The sequence below is a fragment of the Bos grunniens genome, chromosome 1 (genome assembly GCF_055505025.1).
Source record: "Bos grunniens cultivar Pamir isolate PY7600 chromosome 1, Bosgru_T2T1.0, whole genome shotgun sequence".
NCBI classification, from domain to species: domain Eukaryota; kingdom Metazoa; phylum Chordata; class Mammalia; order Artiodactyla; family Bovidae; genus Bos; species Bos grunniens.
This window is the reverse complement of record NC_141165.1, coordinates 135,413,856-135,435,853: the sequence shown is the minus strand read 5'-3', so window position 1 is coordinate 135,435,853 and position 21,998 is coordinate 135,413,856. Positions and strand designations below refer to the sequence as shown.

The 21,998-nt window shown below is 39.2% G+C and overlaps 1 pseudogene; it reads left to right on the top strand.

Moving 5' to 3' along the window:
* LOC147380231 (histone-lysine N-methyltransferase SETMAR-like) overlaps positions 1-21,998 on the top strand; it is a 44,148-nt pseudogene that overhangs the window by 20,826 nt on the left and 1,324 nt on the right.

Genomic DNA, 21,998 nt, shown 5'->3' with positions numbered 1-21,998 from the left:
TAACATTAGAACACTGGATCAAAGAGTTTGCATAGTTAAGACCTTTGATATAAAGATATAAAGTCATAGACTTACCTACAAAAGACAAGCATATGCCAGTTTACACACCCTCAGCCACACAACAGAATATTATTGTATTTATTTATTCTTGTATTCAACAAATAAATTTCATGAACTGTGATAAATTCTACAGATACTTTTCAGACCCAACATACAAGGACCTTGCTCTCCTGGTTATGCAGTTAAAAAGAGGGGAGAATAAACAGTAAATAAATATTATAATAATCAATTACAGTGCTTAAAAAGGACCATGACTGTAAAAACAAGGTGTTATTCAATGTGTATTGGTTATGTATCTATGCATAACAAGTTATCCCCAAACCATAGTGTTTTAAAACAACAAATATTTACCTTATAGTTTCTGTGGGTCAGGAATCTATTTACAACTTAGCTATATCCTCTGAAGAAATTTAATATGTATATCTTAGAGGATGACAGAGCTGGCCTTAGTGAAAACTTAAATGTGGAGGAAGCAAAGAAAGAAATCACAGAAAAATCAGATTTCTGGCTTCATCAATTGCCTAGAGGCATTATAGGCATTGTCATATTATAGGCTTCATTATTATTTTATCCTTGCTATTATTATTTGCTTATTCAATAGATAAAATGTTTTTCTCAGTTGATTCTTATTTTGCATTTCTTTTCGCGTGTTTATTGACCAACTATTTTGGTTTAGTTATTTCATGACTACTATTGTGGCAGTTACAGTAAAATATTTTCCAAACATTAGAATTCATATCAAGAACTTGGTCTTATTAGTAATTTAATCATTCAAAATGTTTAACATATATCAAAAAGTAAGGTGCATAATAATGTGTTTATAAATGTTTATATAACACATTTATGTTTGTGGTGGTACCTGTATTTGCATATGCTTAGATTTTCTATAGTAACTGAAAAAAATGGTCATAGTAGGTTTTACTGGAGAGGACATGGATAGCTGAGGGACATACAGACTTACTTTTGCTCTACTTTATCTTCTGAAGTTCCTTATGCAGATATTATCAGTTGTAGAAATCACAGTCTACTAATAAGTCAATAGGAGTATATAATGGTTTTGCTGAAGTAAAGATATGATAGACTTTAGTTATCCATTCTATTGTTATCTCATGACTGTTTCACTGAATGAAAAAGATATATTCAAAGACCTCTGGGAAAATGCATTTAAGAATCTCCTAGCTCAAAAACATGTATCATTGTAAGAACTGAATATAAAAAGTCATCCCTGCTGTATGGTAGCTGGTAACATGAGACCATTAGTAACAATAGTATTTTGCTTTGTATATTCGTGTCCTGTTTGTGTATTGCCTCCACCAAGGTATCAATTATTTAGCTCTCACTATTGAGCTTGTGCTCTTTGATTCATATCCTTAGCTTCTCTGCTACCTGCCTCTTAATCATTTTCCTGCTCATTACCAGCTCCAGTGGGCATTGTCATAAAGGAGAGACAAAACTCCAATAAATTTGTTATTGTTAATTGTACATATAAAAAGGCTTTATGAGGAAGAGGTTGAGTCTAATGATTAAAGGGCGATGTTTCAATCATTTTAATTTATTATTTTTACTCTTAATTCTTTCATGTTTATGAACTCAGCTTATGATGAAGCACTGTTTGTTTGTTTTGCCACCATTTTGCCACCAAAAGTATTACCTGAAAAGTAAGTCTTCTTAGATGATTGCTGGCTACTTATTCAACATTCCAATATCTATACCCAAATTTGAGCAATATGAAGGAAAGAAACAAATATAGTAATAGTAGTAGGTATTGAAATACAATGTTTCAAAGTAGCAACTGAAGAAAACAACAACAACTAAATGTAATAATACATAAAACAAAGCCAAGGGGTGTGTGCATGACTCAACAATGAATACGGAACAGTCAGATGTAAGATGATTGCTCAGAAGCAAATGATCTGCCCCAAACCAGAAACTGACTATTTAACATGCTTGCTAAAAGAACTGGAAGAAAAAAAAGAAGTGGAACACATGCAAAGATAGGAAAAAGTAGAATGGATAACTGAAAAGTTGATATGTTATTGTTTGGTAGAATGCCAATATCCATCCATCTTATTTTGACAACTGTTTTCAGTTTCACTTTGTGCAGATCTGTTCTCTCTCATGTCTCAGTTTTACTGTCCCTTATGAGAAATGCTACCCTGACTCCAGAGGCAACAAGTAATCCAGTACTGGTCATTCAAAGCATCACATTTTCCTGGCAACAGGGGCTGGTTCCCAGTGATCCCATGGCCAACGTCAGGTTAATCAAAGCCAATAACACTGATTTCAGACAATTTATATTGCTTTACAGTGTGTTAAAAAGCAGAGACATTACTTTGCCGATAAAAGACCATATGTCAAAGCTGTGGTTTTGAGATCAAACCAGTCAATCCTAAAGGAAATCAGTTCTGAATATTCACGGAAAGGACTGATGCTGAAGCTGAAACTCCCATGCTTTGGCCACCTGAAGTGAAGAACTGACTCATTAGAAAAGACCCTGATGCTTGGAAAGATTGAAGGCGGGAGGAGAAGGGGATGACAGAGGATGACATGGTTGGATGGCATCACTGACTTGATGGACATGAGTTTGAGCAAGCTCTGGGAGTTGGTGATGGACAGGGAAGCCTGGCATGCTGCCCTTCCATGGGGCTGCAAAGATTCAGACATGATTGAGCCACTGAACTGAACTGAACTGGCAGTTTTTCCAGTAGTCATGTATGGATGAGAGAGTTGGACCATAAAGAAGGCTGAGTGCTGAAGAATTGATCCTTTTAAACTGTGGTGTTGGAGAAGACTCTTGAGAGTCCCTTGAACTGCAAAGAGATCAAACCAATCAATCTTAAATGAATCAATCCTGAATATTCACTGGAAGAACTGATGCTGTAGCTGAAGCTCCAATACTATGGCCACCTGATGTGAAGAGCTGATTCATTAGAAAAGACCGTGATGCTGGGAAAGATTGAAGGCAGGAGGAGGAGACAACAGAGAAATAAATGGTTGGATGGCATCACTGACTCAATGGACATGAGTTTGAGCAAGCTCCAGGAGATGATGAAGGGATGCCTGGCATGCTGCAGTCCATGGCATTGCAAAGAATCAGACACAACTGAGAGACTGAATAACAAGGAATTTGGGAAATTGAAAGTCAGGTGTTTTCACCATCTTATGTCTGTGAATGAAATGAAAATGAGGATGAGAATGAAGTAAACACATTGGGAGTAGATGGTTACATCCTAACAAGAGACCTTAAAGAAATCAAGACCCACAGAACATTGGATCTTGCCTGAACCAGCCTCACCTGAAGCATCCTTAATCTTGAACTTTCTAATGAAATGAGCTAATTCAAGTTTCCTGTCCTCTACAGCAGTTTTGAATTGAGTTTAACTTGTACAGAAAAGCATCCTAAATAATATGTTTTATTCATATAATTTGCGAGGAAGAGAAAGATGGCCTCATTTTTGTCTGACTAATTAGTGTACACAGGTAGTGTGTATACATGCTCAGTTGCTCTGTCGTGTCTGACTCTTTGCCAACCCCATGAGCTATAGCCTACCAAGCTTCTTTGTCCACAGAATTTTCCGGGCAAGAATACTATAATGGGTTGCCATTTCCTTCTCCAGGGGATCTCCTCTACCAGGGATTGAACCTGAGTCTTCTGTATTGGCAGGAGAATTCTTTACCACTGAATCACCTGGGAAGCCTGTATACAGGTGGGGATTGTGTCCAGTAGACCTAACTTGCCTATCATTCCCTAGGAAGACAACCCAGCTCTGATGGGTCCATGAGGAGCAAGCTCTTCTAATGAGCTATACTAAATGCTAGTATTTTTACATTAAAAATTTTTGAAAAGTGGTTGACCTCATTGCAGAATCTCAGAAAATACCTGACACTACCTTACCTAAAATTTTGTAGTACAAAAATATTGATCTGTGAAAGAATGTGGTTTTGAGACTTAAAAAAGTGAATAAAATTAGGGGGCAGGGAGGGAATGGGATAGCGAAACTTAGAGTAGAAGTGTGGGGATGCAAAGTTATTTCCATCCCTAATATAATTGAAATCTCCCTGAACCTAGCAGTGTAACTGATGCCTGAAAAACATGGTAAATTTCACTGTGACGTTGAAAGTTGCTGAACTGAAGCACTTATCTTCCATCACACTTTGAAATCACCATCCTAGACTTGGACTTTTGGGAAAAGTTGAACAAGATCAAAACTCTGAGTCACTTGTGTGATAGCTTGCTGCCAGGAAGCGATGACCTCTTCAGAAAAATGGGACAGTGACATCAGTTTGCAGTGGGTCACTAGGTACTCTGCAGGGTGGCAAGTTTTTGTGCATCATCCTGGAAGATGCTTCTTGCATGAAATATGAGACCAGAACTCTAATTCTAACAATGTTATAAACAAACCTATGCAATTAAACCCTAGTGCATGACTGGAAGCAGAGATAAGCTAATAAGATTATGAACCAACTAAATAGATCTCAAAGCCATATGATGACATCATGAAATTTTAGAAGATCCAGCTGGCTTCCCGTGATATTTTTGCAGTTGAAAAATATGTAGCATCTGGTCTTTCGCTTATCATTCTTTGCTGAAGTAGTTGTCATCTTAAGTTTCTTTTTATCATGTAGATGTGCTAAGTTTAAAAATAAAGTTGGACAATTTTGATAGAGCATTCCATCTAATTTCATGTAAAAAAAAATAAGCAAAAATTAGTTTCACAAGTGAACTTTTTGTAAGGATGGGCAATGCCTGGAACCTTTGCACTTGCCTTAAGCAATTTTATACTATTGGAGCACCATTAACCTAGAGAATTATGATGATCTCTTATGTGGAACATTCCATCATTCATTCATATGTTTGGCATAGAGAAGTAGTGCACTATACTGGGTGTAGCACAAACCCCAATTTCAGTTCAAACCCCAATTTCACCACTTACTAGTTGTATAACTTTGATCAAGTTATAAAATATCTCAAATTTCCTTTTCAGTTCAGTTCAGTTGCTCAGTCATGTCCGACTCTTTGCGACCCCATGAATCACAGCATGCCAGGCCTCCCTGTCCATCACCAACTCCTGGAGTTCACTCAAACTCATGTACATCAAGTCGGTGATGCCATCCAGCCATCTCACCCTCTGTCGTCCCCTTCTCCTCCTGCCCCCAATCCCTCCCAGCATCAGAGTCTTTTCCAATGAATCAACTCTTCGCATGAGGTGGCCGAAGTATTGGAGTTTCAGCTTTAGCATATTCATCTATAAAATAAGAATAGGAACTGCTGCTAAAGGATACAGTATTTGCATTTTGCACCATGTCTGACATATGTGAGCTCCAAATAAATATTTATTATTAGTCACTCACTTAACAAATATTTATTGAGGTCTAAGTAGGTATCAGGCACTGTGCTAATCCCTAGGAAGACTTGGCCAATAAGAAATAGATTCTTAACAACTAGCTTGTTGTGTAAAAGGATCATCTCTGACAAGTTAATTGTCTGTTACCAATCTGCTCCAGTCACTGACCCTCTGCTAAGAAGATCTTTGGGAAGCTATGTTTGTGATGTCCGGTGTTAGAGATGAGCAAAAGATTCATTCAGAAATACAATATTAAGTGATAAAGTTTAGTAACACCTCTAAGACTTAAAAAAAAGAAGCATTCTAAAAATACACAATTACATACTGCTGCTAAGTTGCTTCAGTCGTGTCTGACTCCGTGCCACCCCATACATGGCAGCCCACCAGGCTCCGCTGTCCCTGGGATTCTCCAGGCAAGAACACTGAAGTGGATTGCCATTTCATTCTCCAGTGCATGAAAGTGAAAAGTGAAAGTGAAGTCTCTCAGTCATATCCAACTCCTCGCGACCCCACGGGCTGCAGCCTACCAGGTTCCTCCATCCATGGGATTTTCCAGGCAAGAGTACTGGAATGGGTTGCCATTGCCTTCTCTGCACAATTACATGCTGTTATCTAAAATGTAATCTAAGGTGGTAGCCATGATGTGGGAAGAGGTATGGAAATATTCTAACATCAGAGTAGGCTCCTCAGAACTGAGGCTAATCTCATTGACTTCCCCAGCTCCACTTCTACTACATCTTCTCTGCTTCTTCCTGGCCACAGTCATGGCTACTGGCAACTTGAAATGGCAACCCACTCCAGTATTCTTGCCTGGAGAATCCCAGGGACGGAGGAGCCTGGTGGGTTGCCATCTATGGGGTCACACAGAGTCAGACATGACTGAAGTGATTTAGCAGCAGCAGCTCCTGCCATCCCTTGCCATGTGCCATGTCATCTTCATTACACAGCTCCAGTGCCTGACCCCACTGACAGTGCTTCCAAATGGTCCTAGATCTGATGAGGTCCCTGTAAGATCCTGAAGGATCTTACAGTCTAACAGCTCCTGGGACATTTGGGAATTCAGCCATATCCAAGCCTGGATGAATAAATACTAACAAAGTATAAGAAATACCTTTAGAGAAGGGAAATTTTACACAGAGCATGGTATTTGAGCTGATTTTGTCTTCTGATAGACAAAAAATAAAAGACCATCTCAGGCTACGGTAATGGGATAAACCACTAAAAATGTCACTACTTTACTCTTCTTTTAATGGTACAATAACCCCAAACCAATGAAGGCTTTCAACATGATGATCTACCCACTTATACCTTCTGGAAGGGCATAGTCAGGTCAGTTTTTTCAAGTATACCTGTGTAAATGATCCTTCTGGTTTTGCAGGAGCCAAAAGAAGCTGAAGCATTGCTTTCTGTTTTGTTTTTGTCTGTTAGTTACTTGCCTAATTTATTCCAAGTGGTAGATGTTAACACAAAGTCCACCAAAATTGGTTTGTGAGTGCGTGTGTGTTAGATGGTGTTGTGTGTGAGTATATATATACACACACACATAGCATTTACAACGATGATTTAGGGACTTCCTTGGTGGTCCGGTGGTTAAAAATCCAACTGCCAATCAAACACAGGTTCAATCCCTGGTCTGGGAAGATTCCACATGCCACAGAGCAAATAAGCCAGTGCTCCACAACTACTGAAGCCTTCATGCCCTAGAGCCCGTGCTGTACAGGAGAAGCCACTACAATGAGAAGCCCGAGCACCATAACTAGAGAATAGCCCCCTAGAGGAGGGCATGGCAACCACTTCAGTATTCTAGCCTGGAGAATCCCCATGGGCAAAGAAGCCTGGCGGACTACAGTCCATATGATCACAAAGAGTCAGACACAATTGAGCAGCTAAGCACACAGCACAGTGCCCACTCATCAAAACTAGAGAAAAAGCCCTTGAGCAGCAACGAACGCCCAGTGCAGCCAAAATAAATACTTTTTTTTTTTAAAGCAATGATTTAGATATGAGAACCAATTCAATTCTAAAACAGTCTAGTTTCTACAAACTATTGGTAAAGTGTTATTCACTCAGTCATGCTCTGAGCATGACTTTGTGACCCCATGGACTGTAGCCCGCCAGGCTCCTCTGTCCATGAGATTTTCCAGGCAAGAATACTACAGTGGGTTGCTATTCCCTTCTCCAGGGATCTTCCCATCCAAGGATTGAGCCCAAGTCTCCTGCATTGCAGGCAGATTCTTTACCATTTGAGCCACCAGGGAAGCCTCTACAAACTATATTCAGTGGTAATATGAATTATTTCTATTTTCTTCTGGCATTTACTACTAGGTTGAGTTTGTTTCACATGTGAGAAGTTTTATGTTTTCACTTCAACTACCATAGACTAATTCAAAAACCATATACACTGTATTTGAAAATTAATTAACAACTCATTTTGTCATGATTTGATTAATATCTTTAATCCTCATTACTCTCCTGAGTTTTATAGTTGTGGTGCCTTTGATCCATAAGATATATGGAATCAGTTCAGTCGCTAAGTTGTGTCTGACTCTTTGCGACCCCACAGACTGCAGCACACCAGGCTTCCCTGTCCATCACCAACTCCTGCAGCTTACTCAAACTCATGTCCATTGAGTCGGTAATGTCATCCAACCATCTCATCCTCTGTTATCCCCTTCTCCTCCTGCCTTCAATCTTTCCTAGCATCAGGGTGTTTTCCAATGAGTCAGTTTTTCACTTCAGGTGGCCAAAGTACTGGAGTTTCAGCTTCAGCATCAGTCCTTCCAATGAATATTCTGGACTGATTTCCTTTAGGATTTACTGGTTGGATCTCATTCTGTCCAAAGGACTCCCAAGAGTCTTCTCTAACACCACAGTTCAAAAGTTCAACACCACAGTTCAATTCTTCGCCACTCAGCTTTCTTTATAGTCCAATTTTCAGATCCATATATGACTACTGGAAAAACCATAGCTTTGACTAGATGGACCTTTGTTGGCAAAGTAATGTCTCTGCTTTTTAATATGCTATCTAGGTTGGTCATAACTTTTCTTCCAAGGAGCAAGAGTCTTTTAATTACATGGCTGCAGTCATCATCTGCAGTGATTTTGGAGCCCCCCAAAATAAAGTCTGCCACTGTTTCCATTGTTTGCCCATCTATTTGCCATGAAGTAATGGGACCAGATGCCATGATGTTAGTTTTCTGAATTTTGAGTTTTAAGCCAGCTTTTTCACTCTCCTCTTTCACTTTCATCAAGAGGCTCTTTAGTTGTTCTTCACTTTCTGCCATAAGGGTGGTATCATCTGCTAATCTGAGGTTATTGATATTTCTCCCAGCAATCTTGATTTCAGCTTGTGCTTAATCCAGCCCAGCATTTCTCTTGATGTACTCTGCATATAAGTTAAATAAGCAGGATGACAATATACAGCCTTGACGTACTCCTTTCTCAATTTGGAACCAGTCCTTTGTTCCATGTCCAATTCTAACTGTTGCTCCCTGACCTGCATACAGATTTCTCAGGAGGCAGCTCAGGTGGTTTGGTATTCCCATCTCTTTAAGACTTTTCCACAGTTTGCTGTGATCCACACAGTCAAAGGCTTTGGCATAGTCAATAAAACAGAAGTATACGTTTTTCTGGAACTCTCTTGCTTTTTTGATGATCCAACAGATGTTGACAATTTGATCTCTGGTTCCTTGCCTATGGAATCAAGAAATGACTAAATGAGACAGTTCAGGCTCATGGTGTTTAGCTATGTCCATGAGAAACTTTTAATGCCTTCACAATAACATTTCTTATCTCTCTTCACCAGAGTAGAACACAATGGAGCATGAGAAATGCATATGCCCAGGTTTTAACAGAGTCCATTACCGCATTAGACTTAGCTGTGCTCAGTTAACTCTGAAGGACCAAAATACTGGCAAATGATCCAATGAGTGCACTTTATTGCCAAATGTTGTCCAAATTAAAGAGATTATTGTAGCAAATGTTTCATTAGTGTTTGACTTAACAAACAAACCACTATTTTCCCTCTGAGCATGTTTTAATCAAAATGGAGAAGGCAACAGATGCTGTTTGATAGTTTTCAAACCTATACTATATTTTCTCCCACCATCAAATATACTTCAAGTTCCTTTAAAGGTGATATTAAGAATGCATCTGCCCAAATTATATAGCTCAGTTCACTTCAGAGCTTTCTTACTATTTAATGTCACTTCTCTTTCACACATCATTCAAACAGGATTAAATTATACATGCTTTAAACATATGATGTGTTAAAGTAGAAAGAGTCAGCCTGGCTTCCTGGAAAGATTAATTAAGTGCATCAGCTTTTTCCTGGGTAAAAAGAACCTGTAAATTTGGTTCTTTGATGCAGTGTTGAGCTACTCTCCTCAAAAGGGACCTGGAACTAAAGTGTTGATCATAGGTAAGTCTATCCTAAAATTAGGATGTCTTGTTCACATTAGGTAATTGAAGAAATTTGAAAATGCATGAACTAGCAGGAAAAAAAAGAAAAAAATTCTTCGTTGACCTATGGAGTGTCTCAAATTTCCACTCTTCAATTCATTCTTTGTGAATTTTCTAAGAGCTCCTCTAAAGAGTTTCGCATAATAATCAGCCAACTTATTAACAGGGATTAGTGTATCTGAGCCATCTATGTTCCTGGAAGAGAGCGGGCTTCTAGGAGAATGAATGAAATCAAAGGTTTTCATATTTGTTTAAGAAATGAAACACTTGTACCAAAGTTTTTTTCGTAACACCTGGTAATTTTGCTACAGTAAACTAAAAATGGTCATATGTTTTGTGCAAATTCAATAACCTATGAAACAAGTTTCTAGCCTGGTTAAATGGTAGCAGAAACTAGGTTTAAAGAAATCCATCAGAAATATTTTACTTAAAGAATGATCTGACAACCAATTTTTTTTCCAATGTAAATTGGAAAAAGATTACTGTCATTTGATTTTGAAAAGCAGAAAATCTTGCTACATCAGTATTTTTCTAGATCATAATATAGTTTGTAAACCATTGGATTTAACTTTTTTATGGTTAAAGATAAGCGATAGGTGGAAGGTTAAGAAACACAGGGTAGGTCTATGAGTACCCAAGAAGCGTGATGATGAGCAGCATGAAATGGAAAGAGACTTGGATTATGAATAAAATGCTCTGGTTCTACCAAACATAGCACCACCTCCACTCTTTATTTGTCTTCAGTCACTGGGGCAAGATATTTAATTTGGAGGACATTCAGTACTTCCCTTGTAAAATGAGAAGAATGCTTACTTGACTTATATTATTATGAAGATATTCAAGAGATACAATGTAGGCAATAACACTCTGGAAGTTACCGAGTGATATCATGTCTTTGATTCTATGTTTATACCACTGAGTCATCATCTGATATTATAACATCTTTGACATCAGGATATATCTTACAGTCACTGTCTGTGGGTATCATTTGCCACTATCTGTATACATCAAAACATGCTCATTGGAGGTCAGCAGTTTGGAAAAAATTCAGAGACAGTGTGCAGCACTCTTTTAAGAAAAGTGACGCATCTCCAAGTCTTCCTGATGACAAAAATGATTAAACTGCACTTTTATTTTTATTTTTATTTTTTTTAAACTGCACTTTTAAAAAACAACATACAGTATAGACATCAATGACTGTGTCAAAAAGTGACTCCTGGGAGACAGATTGAATGTAAAACATTTTAGGAATATCTTAAAGAATCTATTTTACTTATATTTCACTTTTATCTATACATAGATAAAAAGAAAATATAAAAGATAATATAATATATTTTATAATATAAAAAGATTTTTAAAATCTATGTATATATAAGTTCAAAGGGTTCTTCCAATAAATAAATATAAGATTAAAATTCCATGTTATAAGAAAGCATTATGTCATTTTTTATTGCAATCTTCTTTCTTAGTAGTACATGCGACAATTGATAGTGTGTTGGAAAGAAAATTGGTATATAAATAGACAGTGTTACTATGAAGTTGTGAGTTAGACACAAGAGTATTTATTGGTACCAAAGGTAAGGCTTTGGTACATTTTACAGCTTTGTTTAAGCCTGGCCTTGATACCAAGGAAGAGATTATGGACATGAAAACAACTACTACAAAGAGACCTGAAAGATTCTGATGTGCATGCAAGCCATCTGGCACTAGAAAAATAAATTTTACCCCATGAGAGGAATCTGGACCTTCTTCTAATTGATAAGATACCATTCTAGCCCTAAATATTGACACATAGACCATCAGTGAAACTTCCTGGAAGGCTAATAACACCTGCAAAATAGGATTTGATGACAGGATGTTAGAGTTAATAGCTTTATGAAAGCCAGTTAGTGATGACCATAGAGGGGGGTAAAAAGCATGTTGGTAAATTCATCACTCAACATTGAGCTCAATAATCACTTTTCAAAGGAAGAAGTCTTTCCTTGAATAACCAAAATATGAACCAATGCCTCCTTCCTCCATAACACACATCTTAACCATATCTTTATTAAAGAATATATCAAATTAAATATTAGCTGGCCCCTCTTGTGGATGTCACGAAGCTAGTAACCATGGTTTGTTCATTTGGTATTAAGAGAACTTGGTATAGTGTAACACAGGGTATTTAGTAGGCAATCAATAAATTATTGGTGAAAGAATGAATATGTTTAATGTATTTTGTATGTAAGAATCACACACATTAATTTTAAGCAGTTTGCAAGTAAGATTAATGATGCTGTTACAATATTACAAGTCTTAATTTACACAGTGTGAAAGATAATGACCATACCAGAAACATTAGTTTACTAATCTACCACACCCCATCTTACTCTTCTAGACTTATCAGTCCTATTCACAGTCTTGGGAATGCCAATCCTTTGTACTCAGTGAACTTTCCCTCACCTCCACTCACTGGCTCTGGCTGATAGACAAGGATTGATAGATCTGTCCCTAAAAGGAGTGGTTCACTGGCTGGTTGATAAGGTAACCAACCTTTCTCTTTGGAGAACTGAACCAATAAATAGTCTGAAGAAGGGGAGAACAAAGACACATTATTGGTGGAACACCAGAATCAAGGGCAATGGTCTCCTGAAGACAAGTGCGACAACATGTTCTTGAATTCCATACATGTTGCACCTTAGAAGTTTCTTTATTCTCAAGTTAATTGCGTAGATCATCTTTCTTCCTTAGAACTAAAAACACTTTTTCCAAGAGTCAGTACATTTTCTGTCCCAACAAGATCATGTATAGCATACTGGTTAATATTTTGACCAACTTTCCAAGAGCTAGAATACAAAAAAATATGATCAATGCAAAATTTGCCCAAATTTAATGATCCCAGATGAATTCTTGTTCATCCTACAACCTAAAATACTTCATGTACTTCAGAAACTTTGGGTCTTGCTCTCTATTGGATATTTGGTTTAGCATTCTCTCTTGATTTGACACACTTTCAGCTCGAGATGATATTTTTTTTTCTTATGACCAAACAGTCCTGTTTTTCAGGCATTCAAATCAACTTTGCTCATGCCCACTTGGAAGCAAGAGGTACATGTGATTAGAATGAAAGAGTGGGTGGGAATGGAACTGAACAGTTAATGATTCATTTGTATAGGGGATATGTATCAAACATTTTTGAAATCTTATTACTGGCTTTAAAATAGAAAGGTAGACCAACAATAAAACAATACAACAATAATAACAAGAATAGAAAAAAAAAAAAAAGAACCCTAAAGCAAATGGGGAATATACTAGTTCAACTTAATGCATGCTGTTTTTTAATTTTATTGTATATGCTGTTAAGATTTTTCTCAAATTTAAGTTTCAGTCATTTCAGTCAGTTCAGTTGCTCAGTCAAGAGCAACAAGACTCTTTGTGACCCTGTGGACTGAAGCACACCAGGTTTCCCTGTCTATCACTAACTCCTGGAGCTTGTTCAAGCTCATGTCCATCGAGTCAGTGATGCCATCCGACCAACTCATCCCCTGTCGTCCCCTTCTCCTCCTGCCTTCAATCTTTCCCAGCATCAGGGCCCTTTCCAATGAGTCAGTTCTTTGCATCAGGTGGCCAAAGTATTAGAGTTTCAGCTTCAACATCATTCGTTCCAATGAATATTCAGGACTCATTTCTTTTAGGATGGACTGGTTGGATCTCCTTTCAGTCCAAGGGACTCTCAAGAGTCTTCCCCAACACCATAGTTCAAAAACATCAATTCTTCAGTTCTCAGGTTTTTTTCTGATCCAACTCTCACATCCATACATGACTACTAGAAAAAACAGCTTTGACAAGACAGACCCTTGTTAGCTAAGTAATGTTTCTGCTTTTTATTATGTTGTCTATATTGAACATAGAAAAGCTATCTATGTTGGTCATAGCTTTTCTTCCAAGGAACAAGAGTCTTTATTTCATGGCTACAGTCATCATCTGCAGTGATTTTGAAGTCCAAGAAAATGAAGTCTCTTACTGTTTCCATTTTTGTCCCATTTTTTGCCATGAAATGATGGGACCGGATGTCATGATGTTAGTTTTCTGAATGTTGAGCTTTAAGCCAGCTTTTTCACTCTACTCTCACTTTCATCAAGAGGCTCTTTAGTTCTTCTTTGCTTTCTGCCATAAGGGTGGTGTCATCTGAATATCTGAGGTTATTGATATTTCTCCCTGCAATCTTGATTCCAGCTTGTGCTTCATCCAGCCTGGCATTTTGCATGGTGTACTCTGCATATAAGTTAAATAAGCAGGGAAACAATATGCATCCTTGATGTACTCCTTTTCCAACTTGGAGCCAGTCCTTTGTTCCACGTCCAGTTCTAACTGTTGCTTCTTGACCTGCATACACATTTCTCAGGAAGCACATAAGGTGATCTGGTATTCCTATCTCTTTAAGACTTTTCCACGTTTATTGTGATCCACACAGTCAAAGGCTTTAGCATAGGCAATGAAGCAGAAGTAGATGTTTTTCTGGAATTTTCATGCTTTTTATATAATCCAATGGATGTTGGCAATTTGGTCTCTGGTTCCTCTGTCTTTTCTAAAACCAGCTTGAACACCTGGAAGTTTACATTTCATGTACTGTTGAAGCCTGGCTTGGAAAATTTTGAGCATTACTTTGCTGGTGTGTGAGAAGAGTGCAGCTGTTTGGTAGTTTGAACATTCTTTGACATTGCCTTTCTTTGGGACTGGAATGAAAATTGACCTTTTCCAGTCCTGTGGCCATTGCTGAGTTTTCCAGATTTGCTGGCATATTGAGTGTGGCACTTTCACAGCATGATCTTTTAGGATTTCAAATAGCTCAACTGGAATTCCATCACCTTCACTACCTTTGTTCATAGTGATGCTTCCTAAGGCCCTCCTGACTTCTCATTCCAGGATGTCTGGCTCTAGGTGAGTGATCACACCATTGAGGTTATCTTGGTCATGAAGATCTTCTTTGTATAGTTCTTCTGTGTATTCTTGCCACCTCTTCTTAATATCCTCTGCTTCTGTTAGGTCCATGCCATTTCTGTCCTTTATTGTGCCCATCTTTGCATGAAATGTTTCCTTGGTATCTCTAATTTTCTTGAAGGGATCTCTAGTCTTTCCCATTCTATTGTTTTCCTCTATTTCTTTGCATTAATCACGGAGGAAGGCTTTCTTATATCTCCTTGCTAGTCTTTGGAACTCTGCATTCAGACAGGTATATTTTTCCTTTTCTCCTTTGCCTTTCACTTCTCCTCTTTTCTCAGCTATTTGTAATGCCTCCTCAGATAACCATTTTGCCTTTTAGCATTTCTTTTTCTTAGGGATGGTCTTGATCACTGCCTCTTATACAGTGCTATGAACCTTCATCCATAGCTCTTCAGGCTCTCTATCAGATCTTATCCCTTGAATCTATTGGTCACTTTCACTGTGTAATCTTAAGGGATTTGATTTGGGTCATGATGGGAATACTAGACCACCTGACCTGCCTCTTGAGAAACCTATATGCAGGTCAGGAAGCAACAGTTAGAACTGGACATGGAACAACAGACTGTTTCCAAATAGGAAAAGGAGTATGTCAAGGCTGTATATTGTCACCCTGCTTATTTAACTTCTATGCAGAGTACATCATGAGAAACACTGGGCTGGAAGAAGCACAAGCTGGAATCCAGGTTGCCGGTAGAAATATCAATAACCTCAGGTATGCAGATGACACCACCCTTATGGCAGAAAGTGAAGAGGAACTCAAAAGCCTCTTGATGAAAGTGAAAGAGGAGAGTGAAAAAGTTGGCTTAAAACTCAACATTCAGAAAACGAAGATCATGGCATCTGGTCCCATCACTTCATGGGAAATAGTTGGGGAAACAGTGGAAACAGTGTCAGACTTTATTTTTTTGGGCTCCAAAATCACTGCAGATGGTGACTGCAGCCATGAAATTAAAAGACGCTTACTCCTTGAAAGGAAAGTTATGACCAATCTAGATAGCATATTCAAAAGCAGAGACATTACTTTGCCAACAAAGGTCCGTCTAGTCAAGGCTATGGTTTTTCCAGTGGTCATGTATGGATATGAGAGTTGGACTGTGAAGAAAGCTGAGCGCCAAAGAATTGATGCTTTTGAACTGTGGTGTTGGAGAAGACTCTTGAGAGTCCCTTGGACTGCAAGGAGGTCCAACCAGTCCATTCTGAAGGAGATCAGCCCTGGGATTTCTTTGGAAGGAATGATGCTAAAGCTGACACTCCAGTACTTTGGCCACCTCATGCGAAGAGTTGACTCATTGGAAAAGACTCTGATGCTGGGAAGGATTGGGGGCAGGAGGAAAAGGCGACGACAGAGGATGAGATGGCTGCATGGCATCACTGACTCAATGGATGTGAGTCTGAGTGAACTCCCAGAGTTAGTGATGGACAGGGAGGGCTGGCGTGCTGCGATTCATGGGGTCGCACAGAGTTGGACACGACTGAGCAACTGAACTGAACTGAACTGAATGGTCTAGTGGTTTTCCTTACTTTCTTCAATTTAAACCTGAATTTTGCAATAAGGAGTTCATGATCTGAGCCACATTCAGCTCCCAGTCTTGTTTTTGCTGTCTGTATAGACCTTCTGCTGCTGCTGCTGCTGCAAAGAATATAATCAATCTGATTTTGGTATTGACCATCTGGTGATATCCATGTGTAGAGCTGTCTCTTGTGTTGTTGGATGAGGGTGTTTTCTCAGTGCATTCTCTTGGAAAAACTCTGTTAGACTTGCCCTGCTTCATTTTGTACTCCAAGGCCAAACTTGCATGTTACTCCAGGTATCTCTTGACTTCCTACTTTTGTATTCTAGTCCCCTATGATGAAAAGGACATCTTTTTCTGTTGTTAGTTCTAGAAGATCTTGCAGGGCTTCATAGAGCCCTTCAGCTTCAACTTCTTCGGCATTAGTGGTTGGGACATAGACTTGGATTTCTGTGATATTGAATGGTTTGCCTTGGAAATGAATGGAAATAATTCTGTCGTTTTTGAGATTGCAACCAAGTTCTACATTTCAGACTCTTTTGTTGACTATGAGGACTACTCATAAATAAAATAAAATTAAGTTTATTAATTAAAATATAGTTAAAACTCAGAAATAGCCCTTTGATCCTTAGTAAATACTGAAGAATAACACACCAACACCACTCTATCTCTTTCTAGCATGCTTTTCTGGTTGCTAGAGATTGGAAAGGTGAATGTTATAGATATTTCTCAGATTCAGGTAAAGGTATAGTTTCCCATACTATTTGGTTTCCACCAACCAGATGCACCTGTTTAAGACAAGAAAGGTGGATATGAACATCATGAGAGAGAATCTACAGGGCTATTCTGGCAAGTAAGGGGGTTGAGGAGTTTGGTTCATCTATAGAACTTTAATGGAGGACCTAGAATTTAATCTGTATCTTCACTTGTGTAAGTGACATAATGACGGTGTTTACATTTGATCACCCCAATGTTCAGCGGTATATTTCTCCTATACATCCTCCAAAGGTAGTGGTTCCTGAGTACCAACAAAAACATTATAAATTATCTATTACATTATAATAAACTCATTTTTGTTTAAACTAGAAAATTTTAATCTTATTTTCTGAAACCAAGAACTATGCATGACCTGTGTAGTAATTGGTACCAGAAATGAGATGCTGGAAGGTACAAGTAACACTAATTTAGTAGAAGCTTTGGAGAGTGAGGGCTCAGAATTTAGTTTTTATCTGGTAGCCAAATATTTGGTTAGTCTCTCACTTGTTTACTTTTAAAAGCAAGATAGCTGTTGCCTGAGGTTATAGTGTTCAAGGAAATAATAGAATGAGCTCATAGTATCCATAGGTGTTTATAGGTGTTGGTTCATTTTTGCTAATTTTATCAAAATCTTCTGAGTTAGATGAACTCAGTAGAGATGGAAAGAAGTAAAGGTTTGCTAAAGAAGGCATTCTCTGCCTGTGCCCACTAACTGCATTGATGGAGAGTGCAGTGATTTAGAACTTGCAGTGTTGAACAACTCATCTGCTTTTTTGTACCTGAACTTGAAGAAGTCTGAAGCTGTAGCCATGAAACTACAGTGTTAGCAGGAGGTAAGGCTCTTGCTTTGTCATAAAGCAGCAGTGATATGGCTGGCAACAGATGACGAATTGTATTGTTTCCCCATATAAGCCCATTATTTCAGATACTCTCAAGGTAGCTGCCATTACTTTAAGGGCCAGAGGGAAGGGCAGAGAACAGAGCCGAGTAAATAAAAGAGGAGAATCTGCAGGCTCAAAAACCATGTCTGGGCAAGTCTTTTGACTATGACAGTTTGTACCTGGAACAGAATTGAAACAAGTCAAGTTTGCTTAGTGTTTGAAGGAATTATCTTCCCAAAGAAACCCAAAACTTGGTCTGCGACATTCTGTGATTGTTAAAACTTTAAAACAACTCCAATATTTCAAATCTCATGAAGTCTCCAAGAAGTACATCCTGCCCTCCATCCCACCCCACCCCACCCCCGTGCCCACCTCAGATATATTTGTCAAGTTAAACTGACAAGAATGAACCTTTCAGGGTAGATCCAGGAGCAATAGAGGACAAGGAAACGAAGGAGAGCATTCCAGAGAAAGAACCAGGAGTTTCCAGGTTGGCCAACAAAGAAACTTCCTGCAGTGCTGGGGCAGAGAGTCCTGGTTATTCCTGTTCAGTAGGTTTTGATAATTATTGTGAAATGGTACCTAATGTCGCCAAGGGACATCGGCTAACTGCAATGACCCATTTCTTCTCCATCATTGAAAACTTACATGTGCTGGTAGCTGAAAATATTTCTTTTTTATTTTTTTTTTCAAATTTGTTTTTATTTTTTAATTGGAGGATAATTGCCTTACAATATTGTGTTGGTTTCTACCATACAACATGAATCAGCCATGAGCATACATATGTCTCCTTCCTCTTGAACCTCCTTCCCACCTCCCACCCCTCTAGGTTGTCACAGAACACTGGGTTAAGCAATCTCTCACAGCTATTTTATGCATAGTAATATATATGTTTCAGTTCTACACTCTCAGCTCACCCCACCTTTTCCTTCACCTGCTGTATCCCACAAGTCTGTTCTTTAGCTCTGCATCTTCAGATAGGGTATATCAGTACCATTTTTCTAGTTTCCATATAAAAGTGTTAATATATGTTACTTGTTTTCTCTTTCTGACTTACTTCACTCTGTACAACAAGCCCTAGGTTCATCCACCTCACTAGAACTGACTCAATTTCATTCCTTTTTATGGTGAAAATATATCTTTACTTAACTGGTTACCAACCTAGAAAAGCCCCATCTGGGCCTCTTAGAGAGGGTTGCATACCTGTTTCTGAAACACCAGTAGCAGAGAGACACTTGGGTCTTGATCCCTTGGAGAGGCAGTGAGACTGTTCTATTTATGAAACAAAGGGGTGCATGTGGGTCTGGAAAACCAAAGAGGTGGACCATGACAGAAAATCGCTATAGCCTAATCTGCAGGTTCTAAGCTATGTCCACAAATTATTTGTAAAGCTTCCCTTTAGGATGACTTTCCCCTGGTGAGTGGAATTAACTTAGTGACTCACTTCTAATTAATAGAATAAAGTGGAAGTATCCTGTGTCAATTAGGAAACCAGGTCATAAAGGACACTGGGACTTCATCACTGCTTTCTCCTGGACAGCTCACTCTACGGGGGAGTCAGCAGGATACTCAAGCAGCTTGTGGACAGGTTCCTGTAGCAAGGGCCTGAGGCCTCCAGCCAATAGCCATGTGAGGAGCTGAGGCCTCCAGCCAACAGCCTTGTGAGGGAGCCTTCTTGAAATTGGATCTTCCACCTCCAGGCAAACCTTCACATGACGGCAGACCCTGCCAATATCCTGACTGCAACCACATGAGAGACCTTATGTCGAAACAATCCAGCTAAGCTGTTTCTGAATTCTTTACCTACCAGAAGCTTTGAGATGATAGTGGTTCTCGTCTTAAGCTTCTCATTGTTGTGGTGATTTGTTATTTAGCACGAGGTAACTGATATACTCGCTCAATATCAAGTCTCATCTTCTTCCTTAGAAACAAAATCTTGATTTTGAGTATTATTTTTAGCTAAAATACGATATACCTCACACTCCTTCTGAATCCATCCAATTAGATGTCAGCAGGATCATTGTTAGGATGCTCCTTTCAGGAAAACTCCTTTAAAAGGTGGTAGGCCATCCACGTTCTTCCCGCCTGGAATGCAATTTGATGAGTGGGAGTCCAGCAATCAATGAAGATCATGAGGCAACTTTTAGAATGGAAGTAAAGAGCTCACAGTGACAGAATAGAAGCAATCCAGGTGCTTAGTACTGATGGCATCATCAAAGCGGCCCCCAAATGCCATTTGTGGACTTTTTACAATGGAGGGAAATCACCTTCACACTGGTTAAGTCATGGTTGGTTCTTGTTTCTGTTCCCAGGAGCTAAAACGCAGTTAACTAACTGATGGAAACTGGGATTCGATTTCTTGGATATCTGGCTTCTAGGAAATAGAATACACTGAGCTACTAACAGGATAAATCATTGAGCTACCTAACAGAATAAAGCTTGGTTGGAGTGATTATTACTGTAAATTATTGAGCTATGTATCTGCTGTAAGTCTTCCTGGGACATGAGGAGTTTATACTGCTTATCAAGAATTCTCTTCCTAGGTCAGAAAAGAATTATCCAGGAAATCCTCTGGACTTTCATATGGGCATCAGTGGAAGATTTTGTGTGCACATGCATACCCACACACACACACACACACACACATACTTAGTATTTTGCACACTAAATTACTGACACTTGGGCTGACCTGAATAAACCATCCTTCACCCTTACTATTCTGTGTCACTTAAGAATTATAAAGCAGAATAATACACAAGATGGAGTAGAAATGCCTCCCAAGGAGCAGGGGAGGAAGCCGGGGAGGAGGTCTGGGATGCCCAAGACCCCTCCTAGGCGCACTCTGCAGGGACAAAAAAAAAAAAAAGAATTATAAAGCAGCCAAAGTTAATATTCAACACGCAATTTTCTGGAGATATCTATATCTATCTATCTATCTATATTTAGGCTTCCCTGGTGGCTCAGAGGTAAAGAAGCCACCTGCCTATCCAGAAGACATGGTTCAATTCCTGAGTCAGGAAGATCCCCTGGAGAAGGAAATGGCAACCCACTCTAGTATTCTTGCCTGAGAAATCCCATGGACAGAGTATCCTGGTGGGCTACAGTCCATGGGGTCACAAAAGAGTCAGACATGACTTGGTGACTAAACAACAAGAACACACATACACATACGTGTATATTAATAAAATCCACATTAGCCTTTGTTTGAGGCAGCCACCTGCTTGAAGGTGCAGCAGTAAGCATGTACTGTAGCATTCTGAGTACCATGAAAGGTCTGAAGAGCTAAGATTAAGACATTTAGACACTCTGTCTGTAGGTTCCTGTGCAGTTTTCCGTAATGAGATTGGAGCCCTTTTATTCTGGTGGGGCATGAGTGCCAAAGACTGGCAAAACCAGGGCACTCAATTTATTCACTAGAATGAATCCTGAAAACTGGATCTTAAAAAAACAACAACAACTGAAAATGATTGCATACAAGCAGCTGAAAGTGTGGAAGGAGGAGAAGCAGACACTTTATGAAAGGCAAATATGGACGATGCTTTCTCAGTCCCTCCAAAAGAAAACATGCAGTATAGTTAAGGGATCCAAAAACCCAAGAAATCCCAATGAAGCTAAGGAAAATCTGTCAGTTTTGATGATATGTCAGCTTAATGCTGCTGCTGCTGCTAAGTCGCTCAGTCGTGTCCAACTCTGTGCGACCCCAGAGACGGCAGCCCACCAGGCTCCGCCGTCCCTGGGATTCTCCAGGCAAGAATACTGGAGTGGATTGCCATGCCCCCCTCCAAGATATATGTAGTCTGCTGCTGCTGCTGCTAAGTCGCTTCAGCCGTGTCTGACTCTGTGCGACCCCACAGACGGCAGCCCACCAGGCTCCCCCATCCCTGGGATTCTCCAGGCAAGAACACTGGAGTGGGTTGCCATTTCCTTCTCCAATGCATGAAAGGGAAAAGTGAAAGTGAAGTCGCTCAGTCATGTCCGACTCTTAGCAACCCCATGGAATG